We start from the raw sequence: 6158 nt of genomic DNA on the forward strand, positions 1-6158 counted from the left end.
CGCGACCTTACTTACACCTTAAGCAAGCACTTTGATGTCAACACGTGTACTCTGTCATATGATCCTAGCCGTTGGCAAGTCTCTCTCGCTCCCGATCCCTCAGGCCATCTTATCACTTACACCGGCATCCCCTTCGCTCGACTTTGTCAACACATCGTCTCCATCTGTCTTTGATGCTTTGCTTTTCCTCCATATGTTCAGCTAGATCACCTTTAACTTCACCCGGCCTCCTTGATCGTCTGGCACTAAGTACTCCGCTTGGCCATGATCTTCTTACCGTCGACCGCAAGTTGCATCCATCACCTGCACGCTATAAAACAAGTAAACATATATCTTCAACTCTAATTCCAGTTAGTTTATAATCAAAACGTTCAAATAAAATTCCAAATCAATTCAAATCACATCAAAACTCATACAAAATCGAAGATCATCAAACCAAATAAATATAAATATCAATCATTCATCATAGTAAACTAAGATATATTTCAACTTAATTTCATAAACCTACTTAATCCTCTATCGTAATTATACATGTGACGTAATCCAACTACACCGAGGCAGTGGCGCGCCCCAGCTTGTCGTAAGTATGGTGTCTCACGTGACTGCTGCTGCTGCTTCTTGAGCAATGGAACGCCGGAGTCGCAGTGTCCTGGTACGGAGGACGAGTGCAAGGCCAAGTGTCCCGTCTGCAACCCTGAGTGCCCGCCGCACCCATCGTCTCAATCTTTGGTGGAAGTTCGACCCCATGAGCAGATGAATGCCACCTTATAAAGATAAGTGGTTTGAGTGAATTGCGATCTTAAAAACTAAAACCGTCAATATCGATCGAAATACTAATGCACTGGTGCACAAGACATACGAATCTGTACACATCAGTTGTCTGTTTTGTCTTTAGTTTCTCCTTTTGCTTTCGTGTGAACTACCATTTCTGGATGAAGGAGACAATCCAGTTTATAGTCTTTATACATGGATGAGCGAATCTTGAACGAATTGCGGCATGTTGCCTCTTAAGTTGTCTCTTCCTCAACGCCCACGCCCCTGCCACCCGCTGCTGGCCACGGTGGAGGCAGAGTCACCGCATGCGCCACCAACTTCCGGACCTCCCCTGCCCCATCCTCTAAGCCCGGGCCCAATGAACCTGTCCCCCACCGTGAACCCATTACCCAAACCTAACCTCGGTCTTCGGATTTTCTTTAAATTAATATTAATACTAATTTAATAGAAAATTACAAAAGTATGTCTTTTTTGAAAATTATCAAATTAGTATCCTATCAGCTTTTTGTCTGCCGACAGGATCCCTATTGACAACTCATCTACGTACATGTCTGCCAACAAGATCCCATTTGCAGCTCATCTACCTACATGGTTGTCGATAGGCTAGTCGGCTATCCATATGCTGACATGTCATTTTTTTATTTCCTATTTTTGAACAGATAACAATTTTGAAAAGAATTTTGTATGAAGCTAAATGTATTTGTTTTAATAGGTCTCTGGTAAGAGGTAACAAACAAATGTGATATTAGTAAATTAATAGTAAGTAACTAAAATGATTAATAAAATAAAAAATTACTTCTTCTTCCCCGTCCTCCTCTCATCTCTTCTCTCACGTGCGCATGGGCCTTCTCCTCTCTTCTCACTGCGCATGGCGCCCTCTCCTCTCTCTGCACAAAACCGAAACTAATGGGGGTGTATCCCAGAGCAGCAGCAATGTGGCGTGTTATAAAGATGCCTAACAACATCTAGTGTGATGATAGTGCTTGTCGACATCTGTGCCAATAGGCATCCTATCACACTATAAACCGTCATAAAAGCGGTAGACCACCGCTTGTCAGCATTCTAAATACCGACATATCTCGATTGGCAGGTGAGCTACCGATAGGGCTCTTGTCAGCTTTACATTTGCCAACATGGTACTAATTTGATATTTTTTTAAAACACGTACTATTTTTGTAATTTTCGTTAAATTAATATTATTTTAAATCTCATCCGAGCACGACACAAAACTCAGAGGAGATATCAAAGTTACAAAATATATTGTTTGTTGTTTGCGACTTCAAAAACTCTCCAATGGTGTCACATTTGGGAACATCTACGTCCACCCGCAGTCCAGCGCCGCGTGACGGGCCTCCTACTGCATGCGCGCCGGCCGTCGGTGCCGTCCACCTCGGCAGCAGCGCTGTCGACCATGTCCATGTCTGTGCCGGCGGCCACTACCATGTAAAATTTCTGCCGCGCGAACTCCCAGATGTTCTTCCCCTAGCCGTGGGAGCAGCCATATACTCGCATCTGCATCGCATGGGGATCGGCGCCGCACCGCCGGCCTCTGCGTGCCGTCATCTCTCGATCGGCGACCGGTCGGAGGCGGGCGCTTTCGGCAGCCTGCCTCGGAGGAATAGAAAGGTCAGGCCTTTCGATCGATCCGTCCGATCGATCTCTGCCTGTCACGGCCTTGATCTTCTTTTTGCTTTTTATGTTCTCGAGATGCCAAACTGCAGGTTCCTCGACAAAAATGGCTGTTCACTCCGGCGGTACAGGCCTGTGTGCCTAACTTTTTCCAGAATGGTACGTGGGACGTGGGTGTTCAACGATGTTGCCAGTTCGTACAATTTTCTTTTACAAGTTTTATATCATCAAGATAATGAAGATATCCTAACATTTACACTCAATGATGTACACAACCGATATTTATTATAAAGTTTAAACTAAGATCGCGACAAAGGAGGTCTAACAAATTATCAAAAGTTGGCACAAAACACAGCAAGGAAAGTACAAATTCTATTGCTAAACTTTTATAACGTATGACAGAAGTCTCTATTGTACATGGATAATGAGTAGTAATAGTTACATGTCAGTGCGTTGCAACGGGAGCTAAATATTTTCATGCTATAATATGTGTTGTGGCAGTTGAACAGGCGATAGCGAGCAGATGTCAGTGTCCAGACTGGGGGCAAGAGGCGCGACCTTGCATGGCTGTTCGACGCCTGTGCCTACCAGGAGGCTAGCGATGATCCCTTCCTTGACACCGGTATCGTAGGCACATCACAGGACACGTAGCGACTCATGACAGGAAAGGGCGAGAGAGGGAGCGAATAGGACGAGCGGGAAGGGAGGAGGACGGGAGAAGGATCGATCCTGTGGGCCCAGCTATCAGCTCGTGAGGGGAACGGGCGGACGAAGGGGTAGGCTGATGATATATGGATTAAGGATTTTTTAAGTAGGAGAGAAGAGAAGAGAAATGGAGGGAAAAAATGATTTACGGTAAATGGAAACCTGCAGCAAATTACTCATAGTCATAAGGAGCCCAACCTTGCTCTCACCCTATATCTAAAATAAATCTAGATAAACACACCTTGCCATGAATCAAGAACTGTGTCATGCTACAGTATATCTCTCACCTGTGAACAGTACCAAAGCTATGGTTTGAGAAAGAGGCTAGCATTCATGGAAGTGGTATGCAACCTATAGCCCACCAAGGGTAGTCAATTTGAGTAGCACATACAATGGTGTGACATGTTCACATTATACTTCAACTCCTCTTTACCCTCCTCTCAAATAGTCATGCTTGGTTCTAAAACAGTAAACACAGTTAGTTATTTACAAAAGGGGCATTCTCATCAATTATGTATGCTATCAACATATGCTCGAGAATTGCACAAGGAAAAGAGTACCTTTTGGGTTCCAAAAAATTAGTATTAATTGACTGGACAAAAGACAATAATACTTGCACGGCTGCTTGAGTCTTAAGACACACATTCTGATTCTTGTATGTCAAAAGAAGCCAATAGTCAATTGTTCAGTTGCTCTAATTGAATGAAACCATGGACAATACAATTTGTTCAGGAAATATCCATTCCTCTTGTATGCACAGGCTCAAAAATAGACTATAAGAAAACATTTAAATAGCATGTGTCTCTCAGAATTCACATGTAAAATTGCAAATCACATAGAAAGTAAAAGTATTCAAGAACCAAACTAATGTGTATGCAATGCATCTGGGATAAAACATTCAAACCTTCTTGATTTTAAAGAAATACATAATATAGTGACAAGAGGATACGCCATCGCTCTCAGTGATACCAATAATTTAATACCCACATCAGGGAAGAAAGGAGAAGAGCTTCCCTCCTCACCACATGGTCTCAGTCTGACGAACTGCTTCTTGGAGGAGCTTGGCCATCGACAGCTAGTGCTCGTTCAACACGGTGCATGACCTGCATGAACCCTACGCATCAAAAAGCCAAAAATGACGCACCCACCATCTTCCATGGCCAGAATCAACGAATCTTGCCATGGCCACGTGCCTCCTCCGTGCGCAGTGGTAGTATTGAGGCTTGAGCCTCAACTCATGTTGGCAGACAGCAACAACAACACGACAGCATGGTTAAGGATAGCGAATGCCAGTGGCATGCAATACTGGATGGGCAAGCTATGTGAGATATTCTATTTCAATTGCGTTATCCATTATGATAATCTCACATAGCAGTGAGCACAACCACTAAGGCTCATGGAATGGGGAAGGTGGCCGTGCTGCTCTGCCACATGTGTTGCATCAGATCTAACCTTGTGTCCGAATGGACTGTAACACCTCCAAACTCCCTCCAAGCTTTGCTCTCAAGGGCTTCACAAAGTAAGGGTATGTTTGGTTCCCAAGCAAAGGCTTGCTCTCAATCCATGTTTTCTGCATCACCCTACCTCTCTTCTAATGGCACAATAACTCATACAACATCAGTAACGCAATATCTACTATAGTAGAATGGTATGGGAAAAATGATTATTGTGATTAGAAGGAAACACAAATAATACCTAGAACTTCATCATCTTGTCAGCATGGTCCCTCTACTTATCATACGATTCCTTAAAGAACCTGGACAAACAAATGCGCACAAGAACATCATTACAAACAAGATAATAATGCCATGAATCCACACTGCAATAGTTAGGTTCGAGAATCTTTTCAAATACGCGCTTCACCTCGAAAAGACCAAAATCAATCACAAACATGACCACAGTGGTTTCACTACTAACAGTTATTAAAATAATCAAGTCTTTATCCTAATTGGCATCCACTTTAGATAAAAATAGTTTTCTACTCATGCGTTGCAACGGGCATCAAAAATTTGTTAAACAAAAATCTACGTAATTGCCACAATCGACGACCAGAACTGGAGCACGATAACATGAAACAGACAACATCATGTAGAAATAAAAGAAGAAAAGACTAAGACCCCAAGCTCAACCAGATTGGTGATATTCGAGCCAATCCATCGGACATCTTGTAGTCACCACCCGCAGCATCATCTTCAAACCAGACGGTGGCACCTTGCCTATGCATTGCAATAGAATCATGTTTTACACAAAACAATTCCATCTCCATTCCTACAAGTATGAAATTGATTGTTCATTGTCTCAAACTCCGTGAAAGTAAATCCGAGGATTTGATCTATTACATTAATATGATGAAACGATAATAAATAGTCAAATGGTGATGGAATGTTAAAATTTAGATTGAGGAGTCAAGCACGTACATCTGTATCAAATGATACCTTCTACACATGGGCAAGTAATCAGGTAAGAACAATTTTGAGGCTCCACACACAGACTCGAGGTTCCTCATATGGAGATGTTGTCTCAATTGAAGAAGAAAGCTAGTTGGTCTTTGCAAATTGCAAGAGCTTTCATTACAAGACATAGTGGCCTAAGCTGCTAAGCAAATGTCAACCCACATATAATGCCATGATTTCTAAAGCACAAGTAATTTTGAACTTTCATATAATTGTTCTACTACCTTTAAGAAACTTTGTCGATATGACGAAAGAATTCATATGCCTGGCATTTTTAGAGAAAAAAAATGTCCCACTTGAATTTGCTGCTAGGACCTATGTTGATCAATAAAGATACATATGAATAAAGATAGAATTCCTGCCTTTAGCCCCATTCCAGCCAAGTGAAGCAACTATAAACAGAATTAAAACTACTGAAAATTAATAACAATAGATCAAATAGATCAGAAAGGTGACATATGTATGTTACCCTTGCATGAACGTATCATACAGTAATGAAGGGCTCCATATGGGAGTAAGAAGGTATCTAGGTCCATAGCAGTCAAACGCCATCCATTCATAAAACTGCAGCTTGCAGTAGCAGATCCCAATTTCGCT

This window comes from Phragmites australis, chromosome 24 (assembly GCF_958298935.1).
Source record: "Phragmites australis chromosome 24, lpPhrAust1.1, whole genome shotgun sequence".
NCBI lineage: Eukaryota > Viridiplantae > Streptophyta > Magnoliopsida > Poales > Poaceae > Phragmites > Phragmites australis.